The 21,879-nt window shown below is 37.9% G+C and overlaps 1 protein-coding gene across 5 annotated transcripts in view; it reads left to right on the top strand.

Moving 5' to 3' along the window:
• LOC124139822 (protocadherin-11 X-linked-like) overlaps window positions 1-21,879 on the top strand; it is a 70,983-nt gene that overhangs the window by 5,547 nt on the left and 43,557 nt on the right. The window contains exon 1 of one of the 5 annotated variants that reach the window (XM_046507179.2): window positions 2,243-2,464. The exons of 3 other annotated variants lie outside the window; for them this stretch is intronic. The gene's annotated coding sequence lies outside the window, so the exon portion shown is untranslated. Of the gene's footprint in view, window positions 1-2,242; window positions 2,465-17,588; window positions 17,767-21,879 lie in introns of those variants that run through there. One more of the 5 variants, XM_046507177.2, reaches the window with a different exon arrangement.

Here is a 21,879-nt window from a genome sequence, read left to right as displayed (position 1 = left end):
TGTTGCTGTGCTTTTTCAGGTGAACAATTGACTTGCCTTTGCATGCGTTTGTTGTGGGGGACCACTCGTGGGGCAGGATACGCTTACCTTTTTCCAAACACCAATAGGCATCACTATTTGATAGTGATTCATAAACACATCTCATAATATAGTTGGAATTGTACAATCGACTCTGCCCTTAGCAGAGATTTCTTATGAATATAGAAAGGGTTTTGTCGCTTTAATTTACATCACTGAACATAGTTTACAGATCCTGCGGGAAGACCATTTAAGCTATTTTCTACATTTCGGGATTGGCTTCCACATTTATAAACCAGGTAATAAAATATTGCAATATCCAAATCAGGGTTCAGGAAGCCATGTCTGTTACTTAGTTGCCAGACAGTCTTCTACACTCAGTTACTGAACATTGTGTAGGCATGTTTCTAATTTCACTGACCCAGGGAAAAAACAAGTTCACATTAGGTGCAATTTGTTCGAGTCCAGTTGTGAAAAACCCAATCCAATTAATCTACCGTGGATAATTGATTACTTCCCAGCAACATGTATTAAATGAAACAAACAGGTCAACAACATTGTATCGCTAATACACAATATTTATTTCCTCCGTGGGAAATTGACAGTTTGTTATGGAACAACATGATAAAACATTACACATGTTCACGGTAACAATGGCTGCAATAGGGATGAGAGAATGCTACAGTCCTTGCTCAGGGCTGTACATGCCTGAAAACAACATGAAATGGACAATTGGTCACATCTTGTTGATTTCACCAGCTGTAGGAGCCACTGATGTACATTATCAGCTGATAGCATTGTCCCCATGGTATATCAGTTATAACACACTTGGCTTCATAATCTCAATGCTAATAATATAAGGATTAAGCTCACTGAGTGGTAGATCTCAATAGTAGTGCGAGTTAACTGCTGTGTATAAGTGATATATAGTTGTACATTTCAGTTCATTTCTGTAGCCGACACTCCAAGTGTCACCTGTTATGCGGGTGTCTCACTGAGACGTCTCAGCCATTAAAGGTGATGTGAATAGTGGAGGTGAATTAGTGCCAGAGAGGGAACCCTACCTTTGTGATTCACATTATTAAATATGGGAGTGAATGTGAAGTGAATGGTTTTCTTGTTCAGTAAGACTTTATTCTAAGAAACTGTTTTATTGAATGGCATAAAATGTCTTTTACATGATATATAAATATGAGTGAGAGGGTAATATGCAGACTGATGTTTGATTTAATAATTCACCATGTCAATAGCACTAAAAATATAATGTTGTTTAGGTATGAAAATCATGTTAATCTATAACATAACAATTCACTCAGTAAGAAAAATATGATTGTAATAATTTACCACAGAATTATCTATCATAATGACAAAATATACAATTTCCTTTTCCATATTGTCATATCTGTGACAATCAATAGGTATCAATAACACATCCTACATCCTTCCAAATGTATACATTAATCATTTATGCTTACAATCCTGATGCAAGCATCACTGAAAAAAGTAACAACAAAGACAAATATTTATCGATTTCATCATTGTCCTGTATATCTGTATGGGTGGTTTACAGCACATTGTTGTAAGTAAACTAGGAATGATGGTATTAAATAATATATTGCTAATTGTTAGGTCATATATTGATGTATGTTTAATATGCAGCTATGCTGTAATAACATGTCTGGAGGTATGTACCTGGCAACCACATCACTCCTCAGTTTCATCCCCAGAGCAAGTAGGACGTTAATCAATATATATAATGCATCACATTTCACTCTTTATTTCTGCTTATCTGTAGTAATTATGTCATGAAAGACAGTGAAACAATGAAGACTTTCCACTACATATAATAGCCAATTGTTGCCATTGTTTGTCAAGATTATGGCAAGCTTCAACAAATATTCTTTGTATTTTCTGTTTGTTCTCACATATTAAAAACACACGCAAATACAAAGCCGTCAAGAACGCAACTTCTTGTTTCAAATCATCCCGAGAATTATGATAATTTTGACATGATCGTGGCATGTGTTTGAGGTCCCAGCGTTTACACAGATTTATGGCGGCTTGTGATGTTTGTCTTCGCTGCTATTTTGACTCGTAGGCTATGCTTTTATGGACACATGTTTGTCAACAGATTAACTCGGAATAGACAGTATATTTTCGTAGGACAGTCGCAGCTGTTTGTCAACAGTCCTAGAGCATCCCTGTAAGATATGCCTTGTGTTATGAGGTGTGTTAACACAGAAGTCAAGTCTGTTACTCTGGTTGGTGGACGAGACTCACAGATGCAGACCAGGCAACATATGAGAGATGCTTCTTTGTGTTCATGACCTTGTTCCTGTGTAGTATCACTGGTGGAGATATTTGTGAAATTTTACATGAAAATTCATATCTCAACATGGATTTGGGGGATCTAATATTCCGGGCTATTCTTGTATGCCTGATATAGGTAAGTATCCAAGCTTTCTGGTCTTCCTGTGGTCCTGCTGCAGGATGGCAGCTGAAGGATGTCTGTATCTTATATTGTAACCCTGTCTCCTTTAAAAGATTGCCTTTTCTAATCCTGTTAAATGTTCAGTGGCTATTGATTTGCAGTCTTTTCCTTCCATTTAAGATGAATTCAGGTGTATTTCCTGCAGCAGAATTTTTGATATTGGAATCTTTTGGGTGTTTTTCGGTCTTGTTATTTCAATTTAGATTTGCCAATACTATATTCTGAAAATGTTTGAAATATGTGAAAACTGATCATGCAGAACCTGGTATCTGTCATTATGTATGTGAGAAGTGTGTGGTAATTTGAAGAGATGTTGGGTGAGGGTAGCTTTTTTTAACAAAAAGAAATTGAATGCCAAAAATATTTTTGTGTTTTTTATAACACACAAGAAAATTCAGTAATAAATATTGTCATTGATTTTTTTAATGCGAAAATGGGATTGACACACCCCAACCCCCTCCTAGCTTCAGGGAGTTTGGGGATAAAACCACATGGAAGAAGTGATTAGATTGGTCTGTCCTAATAAAGAATAATTATTTATCAAGTTCTTTTATATCATTAATTGATATAAATATAATAATGAAATCCTTCTTAACATTCATGGCTGATTGCTTGCAGGGAGGGAGAGATCTATGTGATGTGACATGCCTACTTACATCATCATGTCTAGCCCGCATGTCAGTGTACCAAGTTACCATGACACTGTGTTACAGACACATGACACTTGTGTTGCCCACGACATGGTGGGCCATGGAGTGGGTGGCAGCTGGTCTACATCTGGCTGCACTGGGTGTAGGTTCAAGTCGTCACCAGATAATCAGCCAGGAGGGTTGTCACAGGGGCGTGTTTCAGCCCACTCCAGATAAGCATGGAGTGTGGACAGCCAGGGGGAGTGTCAGCCACTCCTCAGGGGGACTGCAGGGTAATGGTGTGTACCACGGCCCATGCTGATAAGACTAACGCCACTTTACCTGGGTGTACGAGGCAGCAGCTAAGAGGGATTTTGACCTATTTGGGACAATGCTGGGGCAATTGAAGCAACTTACTTGCTGTTAGTAGGTAATAAAGATAGACTGAAGACCTATCAACAGTGTATGCTGGGGGTTGTAGATCACGAGCAGGATAGCATCTTAATGTTGCTTTTCTGGTGAGAATTATTATGTTATTATGTGCTGGTGTCTTAATGGCTCTGTTGATGAACTTGTTGGATAGGGTTATGGAGTGGTCCAAGGTCAAACATGTAGCTTATTGTTGCATGGAAAATATACCATTTACATATACAAGATAGATCAGAATGTTCATGTGGTCACCATATAGAAGATGCTACACAGAGCATGTGTATGTTCAACTGTAAACATTATGCATGTATGTATTAGGCATGATATATACGTTTACTACCATGGAGGTAGTGAGTGAGTGATTTGGGTTGGGTTTAACGCCACTTTTAGCAGTATTCCAGTTATATCACGGCGCGTCAGATTAATGTGGGAGGAAAGCCCGAAGTGATGCAGGTGTCAGGCGTTTACCACTTCGGTGAAACCCATGAGCACGGGTATGAAACATAATCGGGGTGAACCGGGAATCGAACCCACAATCATAGGTTTCTGGCGTGCCCAAGGAACGCAACTCAGCACAGGAAAGATTTTGAACACAGTTCGCCATGTATACAGTGTTCCATAACAGTGTGTATGTCAGCTGCGGAAGTGTTAAGGAAGTAATCTTTAACTATGCCTGTTATAGTGGTACGTGAGCTGTACATTAATTATGCCTTTCTATTATATTGTTACAGGATATTTGTATTTTTTGTTTATGTATTAAAACTGCCAACGTGTATATATAATCGTCAGGAGCGGTATTGATATAAGCGTTGTTGCTTGCATACTTATCCCCATTTCATTCTTCATGTATGTGATAAAATAAAAATATGTTTAAACGATATACCATTAAAAGGAAAAATCCATTTTGTCATACAGAATATGCAATGTTTAAAGAGCAAATAATAGGAGTTTGTTCACAGGATCTGAGAACAACACAGTAATACTTATGTCATGCCAGGTTCCTCTTCTGTGTGCTGATGTTACGGATCACAGGTGTGGAGATTGTAATCGGAGCAATCTAAGTGAACAGAATTTGGAGTCAAGACTGATTCTTCTCATGGGGGATGTATTGTGGGATTTGTCGTCTTTTAAAACTTTATGCACGTAGCATGACAGTCAAATTATTTGGTTCTGACATATTTTGGGGATGTTTGTTTGGTATAAATAGTATTTTATTCCAAGGCTTAGTCTATATAAATGCCTCCTCTCTTCTACAAATATTATCTAGACTGCCTCCATAGTCTAGTGGTAGAGCGTCTGTCCAGAGAGTGAAAGGTCTTGAGTTCAATCCCTGGCCATGTCCTATCAAAAGCCGTTAACCGCTCAGATTAAGGGGCTAAAACAAGGACTGGTCAAGTCGGAGTTGGTATACTGTGTCTAAGTGGGGTATTCATGTTAAACTGTGGTATGGTGGTATTGGCATTAGTCCCAACTAGTACAAGAACACACACACACACACACACACACACACACACACACACACACACACACACTCACACATGTGCAATAATCTTAAACGCAACGTTTAACCCCATTTCACCTCACCTCACCTACAAATGCTATCTTGGCACATGTAATATGTCTCATCATTAAGACAACATGCACCGAGTGTTAGGTCACTCAGTACGTTGGATTGACAAAAACTCAATCAAGATCCAAACAATTCTTCATTGATTTTCTTTTCTAGAAATCAAACTTTTTGCCTCTTTTAAACAAATATGGTTGCCATGGTCCATCAGAGCAAATAGAACTGACCAATTTAAATTTATGATCTTCAAATTGGGGGTTTCAAAAACCCACAGCTATCATGAAGGATTATTGCATTCTAATTGCAGAGATTTATGTGAGTGTAAATTATTAGGCTCAGATCTGTGGTGTCAGAGGGCTTTCATCTTGTTTTTTGTTAGTCTACGGTGGATATGCACTGATTGCAATCTGGAAGTGATCAAGATGCTGGAATAAATGCACACACGTGACTGGAGGAGTTGGATGAGGTTGGGGATTGTTGTACTCAGTCATTGGAATAATTTGTTTTCGTGGAAATGTAATTTTGTAATTTGATATGCCTGATCAGTTAAACTGTCCAAGTTGGATGTGACCAAGCCAGCAGGTATGGGTTTGAAGGTATTATAAGTTGATGCTTTGGTCGGAGAAGATAGTGTCCTATACAACTGCAGGTGACACAAGTCAGGGAATATAGTGTCCTATACAACTGCAGGTGACACAAGTCAGGGAATATAGTGTCCTATACAACTGCAGGTGACACAAGTCAGGGAATATAGTGTCCTATACAGCTGCAGGTGACACAAGTCAGGGAATATAGTGTCCTATACAACTGCAGGTGACACAGGTCAGGGAATATAGTGTCCTATACAACTGCAGGTGACACAAGTCAGGGAATATAGTGTCCTATACAACTGCAGGTGACACAAGTCAGGGAATATGGTGTCCTATACAACTGCAGGTGACACAAGTCAGGGAATATAGTGTCCTATACAACTGCAGGTGACACAAGTCAGGGAATATAGTGTCCTATACAACTGCAGGGGACACAAGTCAGGGAATATAGTGTCCTATACAACTGCAGGTGACACAAGTCAGGGAATATAGTGTCCTATACAACTGCAGGTGACACAAGTCAGGGAATATAGTGTCCTATACAACTGCAGGTGACACAAGTCAGGGAATATAGTGTCCTATACAACTGCAGGTGACACAAGTCAGGGAATATAGTGTCCTATACAACTGCAGGTGACACAAGTCAGGGAATATAGTGTCCTATCCAACTGCAGGGGACACAAGTCAGGGAATATAGAGTCCTATACAACTGCAATGGACACAGATATAAGGATGTGTGGTAAACCCTTGAGAAGCTTTGTGATGACTGGACTGATACTGTGATGTTTTCAAGACTCAAGATGGGAGTTGCAAATTGTATAATAATGTTTTTATTTGAAGCCTATTTGATATTAGAAACGAAAATATCAGTACCAGATCTACAGAACACAATCTGTGAAAGTATTGACCCCTGAAAAAGGCCACTCCCAGCATGGGTATCAGTTAAAATAGATTCCTTGGAAAAGATTGCAAAAGGAATATTTAGTCATTTGATAAAGCTATAAAACTGTGACCCAGTCTAAATGATGCTTCCAGTTGTAACTGTACAGAGTGCACAGAAATGTGACATGTGATTGTTGTAAATTTGCTGATGTGCATTTGTGAAAGGGGATAAGTTGTTATATATATTAAACATACTTGCAAGTTATGAAACATTCTTAAAATATGTAGATGAAATATTTCTAATTCAAATTATGTGAAAAAAACTTCATAATATCTAGGATCACACAACACAATCATGTCAGATAATGATATAGTATGTTACATAGTATGTATGATTAGAAAAGCAACTGGAAAATACTTTCTCCGAAGCCAGTGTGACGACAGCCATGTGATACAGTGATCAGCAGATGTTTCTCTGGGTACATTTATAATGCCACACATTTCTCAACCAAAGCTGATAATCAGACCTAAACCAATACTTTTTCAATAATCTTCTTCAAAGTCCATGCTACCCACATCCGAATCCCCAGATTGATAAGGGACTTCCACATCTGATAAACATCTTGTATGGGGATGAAAGTAGTTGATATACCTGTGAAAATCTTTTGCATTAAACTCACATGTTGATGATATCAAACTAGCTATCAAGTAATAATGTGATGCTGTGGTATATTGTAGCGTAGTGTAGCAGATGTGGCAGTGGTTGTCTGTGGAGTGATAGCATCTACCTGCCCGCCCTCGGTCAGACTTCAGACATCAGCCCCAGGTAATGAGGTCCTTGTCTCTACATCCTGCTACACACTTCATCACAAGAACGATACATAGATCACGACCCCGATACCAGGACCAGTATGGGACATCTTTACATTGGCCTGTAATCTTTTCGTTAGAGTAATCTCAAGGACCTGGTCACCCATGACTTTAACTTATCCCCAACAACAATGAAGTGATTGCCTGGCCGAAATACCCACAGCAGTGATGCCTATAGCCTGCAGCATCTCCCCATCTTCTGGGATAGAGCTTGTATAGAGCGCTATTGACCATTGTTAATTTCAATCCGTTATGAATCTCTACAAGCTTGTGCAAATAAATAGCTGATTATGTTTTCCTGTATTGGGTGAATGGTTTAGGTCGGTATAGATTTTACCTGGTAGACGTATATTTCGTTCAGTGCCAGTGAGTTATTGATCAGTTTAGCGGAATGGTTCGATTGTAGCATGCGACGACGTAAATGTACTAGTCGACATGGACGAGGCAATTGTCTCATACATTGTCTTCGCTGTTAGGGGAGATAATTCATTCTTTGTTTTAGAAAGGATTTCTAGTTAGGTCAGTTAGTTTCTCTGCCCTAACCTTTATGTGAAACTGACATTAATGACACTTGTCAATCACCATGCTGACCAGTTGAATGGCCTAATGTGTAACAAGTTTGGGAAAACATAATGGCCACTTGAGCAATCCCTGGGTGTGTTGTGCTAATTCTGGTCAGAGATCAATATAGAATTGTCTGTATCAATTAAAACACAACTGTCATTAATAGACTACATTAGGTCCCTTGGGGAGTCAAGTGGTAGATTTTAATTCATCATGGACATTGAACCATTCAGCGTTTGATGAATCTCACTGTGTAAAAGACCTTCTGTTGGAAGCAGACCACACTTTGGTGGATGGGATTCTTGAAGAACCTGGTGCATGTCTGGTACTGCTATTGACCCTGGGCTTGGGGATATGTGCAAGATGGCCACTTTCAGTAGTTTTCTCATTTACATTTCCAATAATCTTGATGAATGAATAGGGTATGTTTAAATACAGTAAGATTTATATATATTATGTTTAAGGCCATACCAATTTGGGACAAAATATCTACAGTTACTGTTTGATTCACCCCACTGCATCACTTCTGTGGAGCTTTTTAGCTTTTAAGAGACAACTATTAACATATCATATTTATTTCATATTGAATTTTGTTTCATGACAATCTCTGAAACAAGTGAAATTGATTTGGCCTATAAACATCTTTATGTGAATATTGTCAATTTCTCTAACAATCTCTTTCACCATTATATGAAAAATTTGTCTTAGATCTGCATAAAGAATGTGACCCTGCATTAACAATGGTCCTTTGTTCACACAGCTGATTTTCCAGAAAAATATGTTATCTAAAGTGTATCAGACGTTTGAGATTGTGGACTAAATAATCCTCTATTTCATTCTTAAAGAAAAAGATTACACAACAGAGAAGTGATAAGAGGTAATAAACATGACCTGCTGAAAAATACCTTGTAAAACGCAAATATCCCCCCATCTCCTCCACGCTCCCCAATTCATGTTCCCTGAGGCATATCAGTGAAATATCCTTTCCTGGTTTTTGTGTGACACACTGAGCAAGCAGTTAGAGGAGGTCCTTGTAGCATCCTTGATTCGGGGTTGATATCCCGCTGTCCACAAACAAGCATGTTGAGAAAAGGAATATCCCTTCATCACTTGCAAATCATTTATGATATCCAGCACACCTTAAAATATATATCTTAACATCATAGTCAAAAGTTCTTTACCATACTCTTTTTGATGCCATTAATTATACCTCTATGCTTTTAATATTGTCAGTGTTATGCTAAAGTCTGTTTTTGACTGAAACAGTTCCGGTAGATGTTTGAAAGATGAAAGCACTCAGTGTAATGAAAAGCCTAATGCATGACGTGTGGAAAGGTAGGGCCGCCTCAATGAGTGCGTTTATAGCAGCTCATGCTTGGATGGTTAAATTGATAGCAGGTTTTTATCATAAAACATGAGATGTAGCAAAATTGGTTAATGTCATCCATTTAACTATTGAGACTGGTTAATTTAGCACATTTGAGGAAATGTTTGTGGGGTCGTGGACTTTTCAATAGGTTTTGTGTGGGAGACCTTGGTCACATAAGGTCGACTAGTTTTTTAAATCTGTCCAGGACAACTGGAGAATATGTTGTGAACTGAGAGGTTGTCAGTGTCAGATACTCCGCGTCTGTAGCCTGTTGAAGTAGGAGGCTGGCTCAACATGCAGGTAGGAGGATGTAGATGGAGTGTACATTTCATACATACCGACAACCCTATCATACATCACAATGGTAACAGGCCACTTACGAGATCGGGTGGTCAGGCTCACTGACTTGGTTGATGCATGTCATTGTATCCCAATGGCATAGATCAATGTTCATGATGTCAATCACTGGATTGTCTGGTCCAGACTCATTCATTTACAAACCACAGTCATATAGCTGGAATATTGCTGAGTGTGGCGTTAAACAACAAACAAACAACAGCATGTGGTGCTAAAGTGTTGTTATCAATGCTAAGACTTCACTGAATCAAATGTAAAGAAAGTAACAACTATATAATATATACATAGCATATGAAGCATCTGTATTGCTACAAGAGTCCCATCTCTCCATTAAAGTATGTCCAGCTGTAAACATGGCTTCAACATCACCTACACTAAAGATGAAGAGTATGATCTTCATAGTCAAAGGAAAAAGTTATCAGTTAGGATCGTGTCATCACTAATTCTCTGTATCTCATTCATATAATGTTTCATCACTATGTTGCCTCTTATGTCCAATGGAATCTGTTTGTGCACATTTCAAAGTTTGGCCAAACACTATACCATAGATTGGGTCCTTGGAGTCCATGTGATGTGGACACGAATAGGACTCCTATTGTTCTGTCACTAGTAGGAGTTTCTAACTCAGTTTTAGAAACAGAATTGCTATGACTGTCACTTGGGGTAGTGATGTTATTGCCCGTGGTTGCTACTGCTGTTCCTCCCCAGTAACCATACCATGGACCATTTCTTAGGTACTGCTGTTAAACTGTATTGACCCTGTACACTGACCCGAGGACCTGTCTGGCCACATGTAGATTTCCCCTTGGTAATTACACTGAAGGGGCAATGTATTCTTGTCAATGTCACTTAGCAGAATGTCCATTTCCCTTGATGAGATGCAGGTGTATGTCATGTGTTATTTATGGCTACCTGTGTCAACAAATACTAGCTGTCCCAAGACAGACTGGTAAGGACAATAGCTGGTCACCCTACAGATATTGAAAGTATGTAGATATTCTGCACAAACAGGAGTTAAGGAGATGGAAACTAATTTTGTGTTTTCTTACCACATTCGACCAAATAAGAGCTATTGTTTAATAATTCAGTTTCAAGATAATAGGGGCATTTATAAATATTCAAACACAAAATAAAGGTTCAATCATGTGTAATATGATAATGGATATTTTAATGTTTTACCAAAGTAATTTACATTTTCATTTTCTGTTTCATAAAACATATTTTTATTCTGTTACTAGAAAGTGTTTTGCCATAACCTATGGCTTGGGTTGAATGACTAGAGCATCTGTGACACTCCACTCTTATGAAGCAGGTTATCTTGGGGAGACAGGGGTTCTCACATATCTATACTTGTAAATGTGTGTGTTTTACTGGTAGAGCAGTTGTAAGGTCAAATACTGGAAGAAGAAATTGAGTTTTGTTTACTCCAAAAGCCTTTGATTTTAATGACTGAAGTTGATTTTCTGAGCTGTATATCCCTGTTATTACACTCCTAAAGAATGCATGCACATGATGAATAGTGCAATTTTGTCATCAATCTTATTTAATTCATTGTGATTTTCTTGTGTTCACACATGCATACATTATTCTTAAGTTTACAACCATGTTTAAACAATTAAATCCCAGCTGATTGTTTGTTGTGGGTTGTAGAATGTTAAGGATATCCACATGGAGACTTCACTCCCACATTTACATTGCATGCTTGACTGACATTTCACGATTGTATTTCATTTTTCAAGAACAAACAGAAATATATCTATAAAGGTCCTACAAAGCAAACTAGTCCATTATCGCAGTGTTACAGTTTCCCTTTGTATGAGGGCTTGTATCTCAGCCAATCACTGTAAACATGCCACATCAAGCTCCACACTCCATCGCTCCGACTGTTCCCAACATCATCTTCCTTGCTATAATTGTGTCTCCTTTAAAAGCAACCTAATTTGCAATTTACAAAAAGCACAACTGGTCATGTTTATGCTGATGACTCCATTGTTTAAGTACCACATTCACAGCAAAGCCATGTTACCTAATATCGAAACAGCCATGTGAACCGGGGAAGCAAGACCCCGCTTTTCTTGAAGGTAAAAAGTCAATTATGTTATAATGGAAGCTGCAAATAAAAAGCTGGTATTGTTTAAATCTTCGAGTAGTGTGTGTTGTGGCAACCAGAAAATGAAACATAACTCTATAATCAATTATTGAAGCTGGTCGACTTCTCGAGGACAAATTCTTTTCATCATCTTGTGACATCGTTGACGAGTTGTTGGTGCCAACATTTCACCCAACAACTTCAGTAGTTTCAATTCTTGGCATGTATATTGATTTTGGAAAACTGCTTGCTACATTGTGAAGACCACGTGTATTATGCGGCAAATTATAATGGCTCAGTCACAGAGAAAGGTCCAGGTCAGCAATTAACGTAATGAAGCAAGATGTAAAAGAGAAAGACATGGTCGCATACTGATGAGTGTGGGGAAGTCGTGACTGTTTATTCAAGCATGCATGATGTATTAAACAGCAACTACAGGTAACAGGGTTAATATCATATGACAAGCATTTGTAGATATTGTGGGTATTGTAATATGCCATATTTATTGTTTGTCTTTATAGATAAAATGGTTTATTGTTTGAATGTTGACAAATCATGTTGTATTATTTGACATTTCGTTTTATAAAATGTAAAAGTTGTGTTTAAGCTATTGTAAAAATGTGATATTTACTAACCAATGAAACAGAATGCAGAGGTTTTTTGTCTGTAATTATAATCTGTTATTAGTTTGAACAATACTTTCATTATATTTAGGTTTGAAAACATGTAATCCTGACCAATGGAAATACTTTGTGGTGGCTGTAATATTCCTGTTCACGAGTTGGACACCAAACCCCAGACTGTAGTCAATACTGGACAAAGAAATATGGGATGTTGAACTAAGAGACATGAGATGTGTATGTACTCAGGTTTCTAATTACTACTTAGGGACACCACTGACTTCTCCGTGTAGGACCCCAATGCTTCACAGATCATAGGTTGTTCATGAAAGTCATTGATTGTCATTGAAAATATAGATAATTACTCATTACATTTGACAACTTGAGAAAGGAGAGGCTTTTGAAGAGAAGTGCTATTGATCATCACTTTAGTATATGAATGGAAGGTAATTAGTTAATTATGACACCTTTAATATTTTAGACAAATAATCAACATTTAGTCCCTTGACATGAATATACAAGTATTAATACCTTTACTTATCAATACTGATATTTTTAAGTTACATGTGACTTTTTACAAATGCAGTGTTGTCAGTGTATTCATGAATACTCTCACTAGTCTGCAGCTGGGCATGTGGTAGTCCACAGGCAACTGTCACTGGTCCTGAAGACCACTGGCAAAAGGATGAGCCCGCTGTTCAGAAAGCAATATATTCACGTAGAAGAAGATGGGACTTGTGAATCTATGTCAAGTAGTTTAGTATTGTGTGTTTTCCTGACCTCACTTCAACCTGAACATGACCGTGTGACGGAGAAACAGTTACTGGGTGGAGTTACAGGGCTACTCCTGCTGCAAACGTTCATGTTATCTGTGACAGTTACGCCAATCACATTACACAACACTGACATTCAGGATCTGATGCCAGCCAATGCAGATGTCCCCGTATTTGTTTTAAGGGTTATCCTAGTATTGCACACACTGACAATGCTGAGGGGATATGCTGTATCTGAAGCTTTCTTCAATAGTCAACTACAGCCAGCTTAATGTTTCAACTCATTGCAAATGAATCAAATGAGTTTATAAGCTAAAACTTCAATGCATACTTGGATCAAAATGACACAAAATGACAAAGTAGTACTACTTCTACTAAATACCTTTATTACTAGGTGAAAATAAAATATCTACTGAATGTTTTATGAAAAAATCTGTTACAGAATGTTCAATATCCTCAGCCAAATATTCCAAATGTGTCAGCATTCCCCTTCTTGAAGCTGTTGGTCAGTGAAGATTCCTAGGGTGTTACAATGGTTTGTCAAACAGAATGAAACCAGTTTTTATAATATTTTGTCTGGATGAATATGGATGGCAATAATATGTTTCCATTTGAATCAGAGACTTAAAATTTTGCATTTGAATACAAATTTCCAAATCGTTGTTTAGTGTCAATTTTGATATTATATTATAAAGAATATTATCTGTTTCCCTATCAGTCAATATTCAAAGAATTGCATATCACCAGAAAATATGACATGTGAAATGTCTTTCGTCAAAGCTGCCAGAAAAATGAATATTGATAAATTCCTTCTGCAGTTGGCCAACTTCTTCAAAGAGTGAAGTCAACAGTGCTACATTGCCACTACTTCACACTGAAGTGCATCATACGGTACTGTGCCAAGAAACATGCTCACAGATGCCCGAGATATGGCAACAATGATATGATCAATTGAATCTAAGCCATGGACAACTCAAGTCTTGTGATGATGTGCTGCATGGAATAGCAGAAATAGTTTCGTGTGCCATGTGCTGACATACATGTATCGACTCTATCTTGACGGCTACATTGTGACTATATCTTCACTTACTCGGTCAGGTTTCATTCGTTATGTAAAGGGAGGCACTTGTTTTAGGGCATTCATAGTTACAAATTTATGTTGTGTTTAATATCTGCTGTTAAGTCACGCTTAATGGGCCAAGGCAATTTACAACATGACAGTTGAAGTCTACACATGGATCAAGTAACTTGGAAATGGAAAGATTTCAGTACTCCTATTTTAAATATATTGGTCAAATTAATTTCAGAAACTTTCTATCGTCTACAAATATGTATGAACCTAAATGAATGTAACCCTAAAGTGTGAGTGTACCAGCTGATGGAGTATCAGTGTAGTGCAACTCTGTTGTGGCCTGGTGGCAATGCACTGATGACAGCTGACATCAACACTACAGTATGTCTTTTAAGGCTTAAACATGTGACAAAATACTTATAATCAGCATCAATAGTATGTACTTTAACATGTTTTCTTGACACAAAGTAAACTTTGTGTGAAGTGTGCATCCATTCAGATGAATAAAAGCAACAAAACTCTTCCCATTATCACAGGAAATCTCTGCTAAAAGCACAGTCCATTCCAACTATATATAAGCATGTGTTTAATACTGAATCACTGTCAAACCATGATGATACTAGGTGTACATGCAAAGGTGAGCATATCCTGCCCCACCGATGGCACCCATCACAGACACATGCAAAGGTAAGCCAAATGTTCACCTGAACAAAACACATCAAAATACGGAATTGCATCGAACATCAGATGGGTCACTAGAGCATCAAATTTGGAAATGTCCTCCACATGTCTACCACAAACAAATTTGACAGGTTTTCTGAGGTCTTGAATGTTGTAAATCCTGATCAGACAACTTTTGAATTAGTGTCATATGGCGCTCTTTGAAATCATTGCAGAGAAAGTATATTCGATTGTACCACAAAAGTTTTGAAATGTGGACACCAATATTGCTCAACATAAAAGGAAAGTTGACTATTGGAAAATTGATGTCATTCCAGCCTTGTGGATGATATGATGCCGCTCTGAGTTTTCATGCATAGATCTAAATAGATCTAAATATGAAACAGATGAGTCTGTTTCACTGGTCTCCGTTCCAGTTCAGGTGGGTAAATAAGTGGAAGGGAATTTGACCATTACTGAATGATGTAAGCTAATCCAAGCAAATCTTCCTATTCATATGCATAAAAAAAACTAATCAGCAAGGATGGGAGCATAATTTGTGCCCATGAGGATGCGTCTTTTCCAAATGTCTTGTCTCCAAAGTTTAGATAGATGTTATCCATGAGGAAGACCAGCATTTCACATGTTGTTTTCTTATTCAACTTCAGATGACATTTGCAATAATATTTCTTCTTCAAATCTCTTTCCCTGCACTCCCTGTTAGGACATACCATTAAGCTGGCATACACCAGGACATCTAGATACTGTGATGGTGAAGTGTGAGAGTGGTGGTCTGAGTAATGCTCCCAGAAGTCACCCCTTATTCTGGTAGTCTCTGAAGCATTGCCAGGTGATAGGCAGGTATCCAGCAACAGGGCAGTGTGTGAAGATATGTGCTGTTGCCTGGGATAGAGTCATCAGTGGGGTGCATCCACCATGCACAGAATAAAGGCAGTTGTTACATCTAATCCACTCATCACAGTCCATTTCTCACACCTTCTGCTTCAACTGACACAGAAACTGATCCCAGGTCGACTGTGTGGGGGCATTCAGACAGTTCACTGGGGTTTTAAAGGGGTCGTAAGGAGATACTGAGTGTACTGGGATCTTGGTTTCAGTTCAGGCTTAAACAGCTGTTTTCACAGTGGGGGTAATTGCTGTTAGAAACTTTATCTAGTTGATTAGTCCACAGGTGGGTCTGCGTGGTGTACTGCAAGGACGTTGTCTACCTCATGTGCTTTTAACTCAAATTTTAATATATACCTGTCATTGTTGTTGAGGATTTGATTAGTGGGTGCTAGTAAATGACACAGACAATTTAAGGATTAAATTTGAATTTCAGGGTTTCAAGATTAAATTTTGATTATATGTTTGAATCAGTGGATTATATATATCAACTTGCCTTGCCAAAATGGAAAAGGTTAATGTTTTATCAACTTTCAGTGCCCTTATTTTCCCAAAATTGAGTGAGTATGAGTTAGCAGTTTTATTCCAAAGGAGGTTGAACTTTGTACAAAATATACCAAATTTAATATCACATCAAAATAACATGTTGTCAAAGAAAAAAACTAGCATTGTTTGACGAAAGTTTGAGACAACAGTTTTTGACTGTATGTGGTTTAGTTCAAAATAAATTAACATTTTTCACTAGATATTAACAACATTAAAGATTCAGTGTATAAGAAATTGATTGATATCTGTGATGAGCATCACATGACGACGAGATCCTTAATGTCCAATAACATGACATTATTTCTAAAGGCTGTACTTAGACTGTGACAGAAGCATCATCACCCAGAATTACATCCTATGATTACTATAGATTTTATGGGATCATTCCACTATTTTTATGATGTCCACATGCATGATTTATTAATTGATTCCTGATTGACGTCGTAGTCCGCTGGGAACGTCAACTGTTGTCTTGTCATTACTTCCGACAACTCCCATCTGAAACAAGCCATGCTTTCATCTTTCACTTTAACATTAGGTGTTATTATTGCTGTAAAAACCTGCCATTCATGTTCCTATTTACCATTCCCCCTGCAATAATTGAGTATTTGCTGACCGATCCAACAGCTAGGGACTTATTGTGTGTCATACTCAGGTTCATACCATGGTGTATCAATATTATTTACCATAGCACGTTCATTGCATTTGTCTTATTTCAGTGACAATGTATGATCATGTCAGCAAACAGATCGGCTGCTTCACATATAGCTTCCTTAGTTACGTGCATGCCGTCGCCGACACACTTACTCAAATACTTCGGTCTGTAATGTTGGTTTAGAGACTGCTAATAGAGGTATTAAATGTAATAACACAGCAACTGTCCGGTAAGCAGTTTCTAGCTCTAACTGACATGTGCTCTTCATCAAGGATATATTGACAGTTGTTGCTGTCAATTTCATGAAAACTGCTATTGACGACTGTCAATAACTCTATAGATGAAGGCTTATGGTCCTTGCAGCCTTTATCTGTTTTCCATGTCACCCCACTCACACTTCAGTGAAAAGAAGAAGACGTGTGTATAGCGGAGTCCAGGTAATGAATCGCTCACTGACTGTCGGTGTGTCGGTACTATGAAGTCCGATGCTCGGATCAGATGATATGTACAATACAGCAAGTTGAGAAAGTGCATGTTCATTGCAGGCTTACTGGGCTGGGTGGCGGGACTTGTCGCTTCCTGTAAACACTGAATGTACCAAGCCTATTAAGTAGGACTTTATTAGACTTTAGGGGAGACCCATTCATTCATATTACTGATGGTGCTGCGACGGATTAAGGTGAGTTATTCCGCTGTTCAATGCACATAAACAATACTCAATTGACATGATAGAAATATACATGAAAGCAATATATTTCTGTCTTTGTCTTTATGTTATTGAAATATTGCTGTTCTGAATAAGCATTAACCTGCATATAAGGAAATGCATTTCTGTAACTTCAAGCGGTAATGATATTAACGTCTTAGGCTGGCCAGGAAACAATATTGAATATCATCTGAATACGAAATGTCTATTGATTGTATGTTATTGAAAGCTATGACTCTTACAGTATTAGCAGAGGGAATATTGTGGGTGCAATACAACTTTCAAGTGACCATTATGAATGAAAGGCAGCTCATGAAATGTGTTCTCATCCATACACAAAAGTAAAAGCTTTTTACAGGATTACAGAAAATATCAAGTATGAATCATGCTCATATGTCACATTACAGTTCAAAGATCACGTTGTATTTGTAGGGAAATGAACAACAAGGAATATTCCTAATACATGTATAGTTGTTAAGTATTATTTTGAAATACAGAATATATCATGATCAAAATGGCCTTCATGATTGACTTCCACATGACTTCCACATGACTTCCACATGACTTCCATATGACTTCCACATGACTTCCACTTGACTTCAACGTGACTTCCATGTGACTTCCACATGACTTCCATATGACTTCCACATGACTTCCATATGACTTCCACATGACTTCCACATGACTTCCACATGACTTCCATACGACTTCCACATGACTTCCACATGACTTCCATATGACTTCCATATGACTTCCACATGACTTCCACATGACTTCCACATGACTTCCATACGACTTCCACATGACTTCCACATGACTTCCATATGACTTCCACATGACTTCCACATGACTTCCACATGACTTCCATATGACTTCCACATGACTTCCACATGACTTCCATACGACTTCCACATGACTTCCACATGACTTCCATATGACTTCCACATGACTTCCACATGACTTCCACCTGACCTACATGTGTTTGTGACGGGTGCCACCGGTGGGGCAGGATACGCTCACCTTTTCACGAACACCTGGTACCATCACTATTTGACCGTGATTCATAAACTCCTGTTCACGATATAGTCGGAATCGTACACTCGACTCTGTTTTTGGCAGAGATTTCTTATGAATATGGATAGGGTTTTGTCGCTTTTATTTCCATGTGATAGCAAAAGTAGAAAGAATCTTAAATGCCTTACAGGTTATTATAGAAACACCTTATTGGAATGAGATAATTGTTATGAATGCTCTTGAAGATTTCCAATCAAACAAAAACAGAAAAATTCCTAATATATCTCCATTACAAATATATATGACTTGCTGTCAGACTGTTATGTGCATCACAAGTAGAGGGTTTATCCACCTCATATTGATTGCTACAGATGATTACATTACACGGTGCTGTCTGTCATCCCCTTGTTGCCTGTCAGCAGCAGCAGTGTACACTACTGGTAATGACAGGGCTTAGCTGCCACATGCACTGTAGTTCACATGCCCTTTCATGTTCTCAGTCTCGGCATTGTTTATTGTGCATTCTTTCCTGTCATTATATACTTGGTTATTGTTTCTTATTTCTTTCCACCTATAAATGTGGGTTCCTATAAACATACGATGAAGATGTTATTTTGAAATCACATCTAATTAATAAATGGAATTAATCTACTTTGCCAGCATTATCATTTACAATTAATCATTATTTATGATCATATGTTAGTCTTGTGTGTAGCCCATTCCTGGTTGTTGCACATAGTTTGAATACTGAAGTTACTGGAACTCTACATTTTCTAACATATCATTGTACATATCATTCTTCTTCTTTTCTGTAAATATTAGCTTTTTGATACAAAGGTTGTTATTGTAATTTGAAACCTCTGATGGATCGTTCGGGTAGCATAGTGGTTAAAGCGTAGGTTCGTCACGCCGAAGACCCGGGTTTGATTCCCGACATGAGTACAATGTGTGAAGCCCATTTCTGGTGTCCCCTGCTGATATTGCTGGAATATTGCTAAAAGCGGCGTAAAGCCATACTCACTCACTCACTGAAAGCTCTGATTGACCAATCAAAATTGAATATTTTCCATGGTAGCATTATACACTCTCCTCGCACTCTAAACAGCATCTAAACAGCATCATTGTCAAACTATCTGACATAATTGAATTGTGATTCTTCACAATGGGCATTTTCACAGTACCCAGGTAATGAAGGTCTCTATACATATCGTGTGAGGAGTGGGGCAGGATGCTCTACACTGTGTGGCTTGGTTCAAGTATGATGTGTTGTTCAAATATTCAATTTTTCAGTTTCTTGAAATCATTAATGCAAACTTTTAAGGAAATTAATCCACTGGTATTTGAATTTAGAGACATATTATCTTAGAATTGATACCTCTTATCTATATTTAAGTCTAATATTTATATTATTTGCTTTTTTTAATTTATGTGGTAAAACCGCTGATTGACTTATAAGAATATAAAATCATGGTTGAATTTATTTTGATTATGTTTCTGCAGCTGTAGCATTGTTAGCACCAGATGAAACCAGCAAGGACAGGTTTGTGTATGTCCTGTTGGAATCCTCCCCAAGTTTTTTGTGCAAATCATGCTCACTATTCACGTCTAATGCCTGATTTGGTGCCATGGCGTATATTTCATACATCTGCGATATTGATATGCTATTGACAAACTTTGCACACACTCAAAGCTTTGAAGGCAATGGCACACCCGTTTTTTTGTATGGCTTGTAAATACTGTAAAGTTTACAAGACACAATGGTCTTGTTTACGTACAAATTAGAAGGTAATATGTATTCATGCTGAAGTAAGACTCAGTGTTTACTGAAATCAGTTTGAGTTTTTCAGCAGCGTGAACATAATGGATTGAATTACATTTGGTATGTGAATTGACTAAGGGCAATATGAATTAAGTCCTTCAGACTTGGTAAGAGAATTATAAGTGTCAGCACTACAAGCCTAAGTTCAGGTTACCTCAGCTGGGTTGACCCAAAACACAAATGGACTTCTATCAAATACATAAAGATATCAACATATGTTAGTTGAAAGCTTTTAGCTTAAAATATATGTTTAACCCTTACAGATGTTGTATTTCTTAAAGAGGCAGGATTCTGGTTTGATTTTTTGTTTGTTTGATTCTGTTCTTAAACATAATCATTTAATCATTTAGCAATTTGTTTTTTAGATGTGGATTTCTAAAATCAGCCAAGATTATGACATAAGTATTACACATATATCAAAACATAAGCATTCACTGTGCATACACCAAGAAATGTTAGACCAGCATATGGTTGTAAGTTTGCCATGAAAGGTTAACGTACAATAGAAAGCCTGAGAGTAGGAATCCACCACGTGTAGCTGGTCACAGTGAGGATCTGTAGGGAAATCACAGCTCAATAGCATGTCCATATCAACTGACTGACAGATGAGTCGAGTAGGTGCCCCTTCCCTGACCACGGTCCACACCGCACACACTGGCAGCGACATCATCAATTCCAGGTCTTTGACTGACATGTTTGTGTGATTGACATGTTATGTCAGCCAACAAGTCAACTGGTAAATCCTTTAATCATTTCCTTATGACTGGTGATTTCATGTGTACACCTAATTTACATAAAGCCGTCAACTAACGACAACGCTTAAACTACATGACATCTATTATCTTAACTGTTAATTACCATTATTTGAAGGCTTACAGCACATTCATGCCATGGAAAGTGTATTAATTGAAAACCTCCTTGGCACAAGGAGATTGATTATTTGTTTATGTATTTCCTGACCTAATATACTGTTTAACCTAAACTTGTTCCCCTGTACTGTAGGAAGTAGTGCTTTTTCCTTAGGGAAACTTGACCATGGCCTTGTCAATATCTGTCTATCAGATGTCAATATCATGTCATTGGCAGGTGAATAAAACAGGTGTCCTTGCCAGTCCATTGTTCAGCATAACTCAGCCAGCATTTATTTGTGTGATTTGAATCAAATTTCACTTTGTAATGGATTACCAATATTTATTCAGGGTTCATTATAGAGGCATTATAAACACTAGGGGGCTCTATCCTGATCAGGATCG

This window comes from Haliotis rufescens, unplaced genomic scaffold, assembly GCF_023055435.1.
Source record: "Haliotis rufescens isolate VD_foot unplaced genomic scaffold, xgHalRufe1.0.p SCAF_7, whole genome shotgun sequence".
Taxonomy (NCBI): Eukaryota; Metazoa; Mollusca; class Gastropoda; order Lepetellida; family Haliotidae; genus Haliotis; species Haliotis rufescens.
The sequence above is the reverse complement of the archived record's forward strand: the minus strand, read 5'-3'. Positions and strand labels throughout refer to the sequence as shown.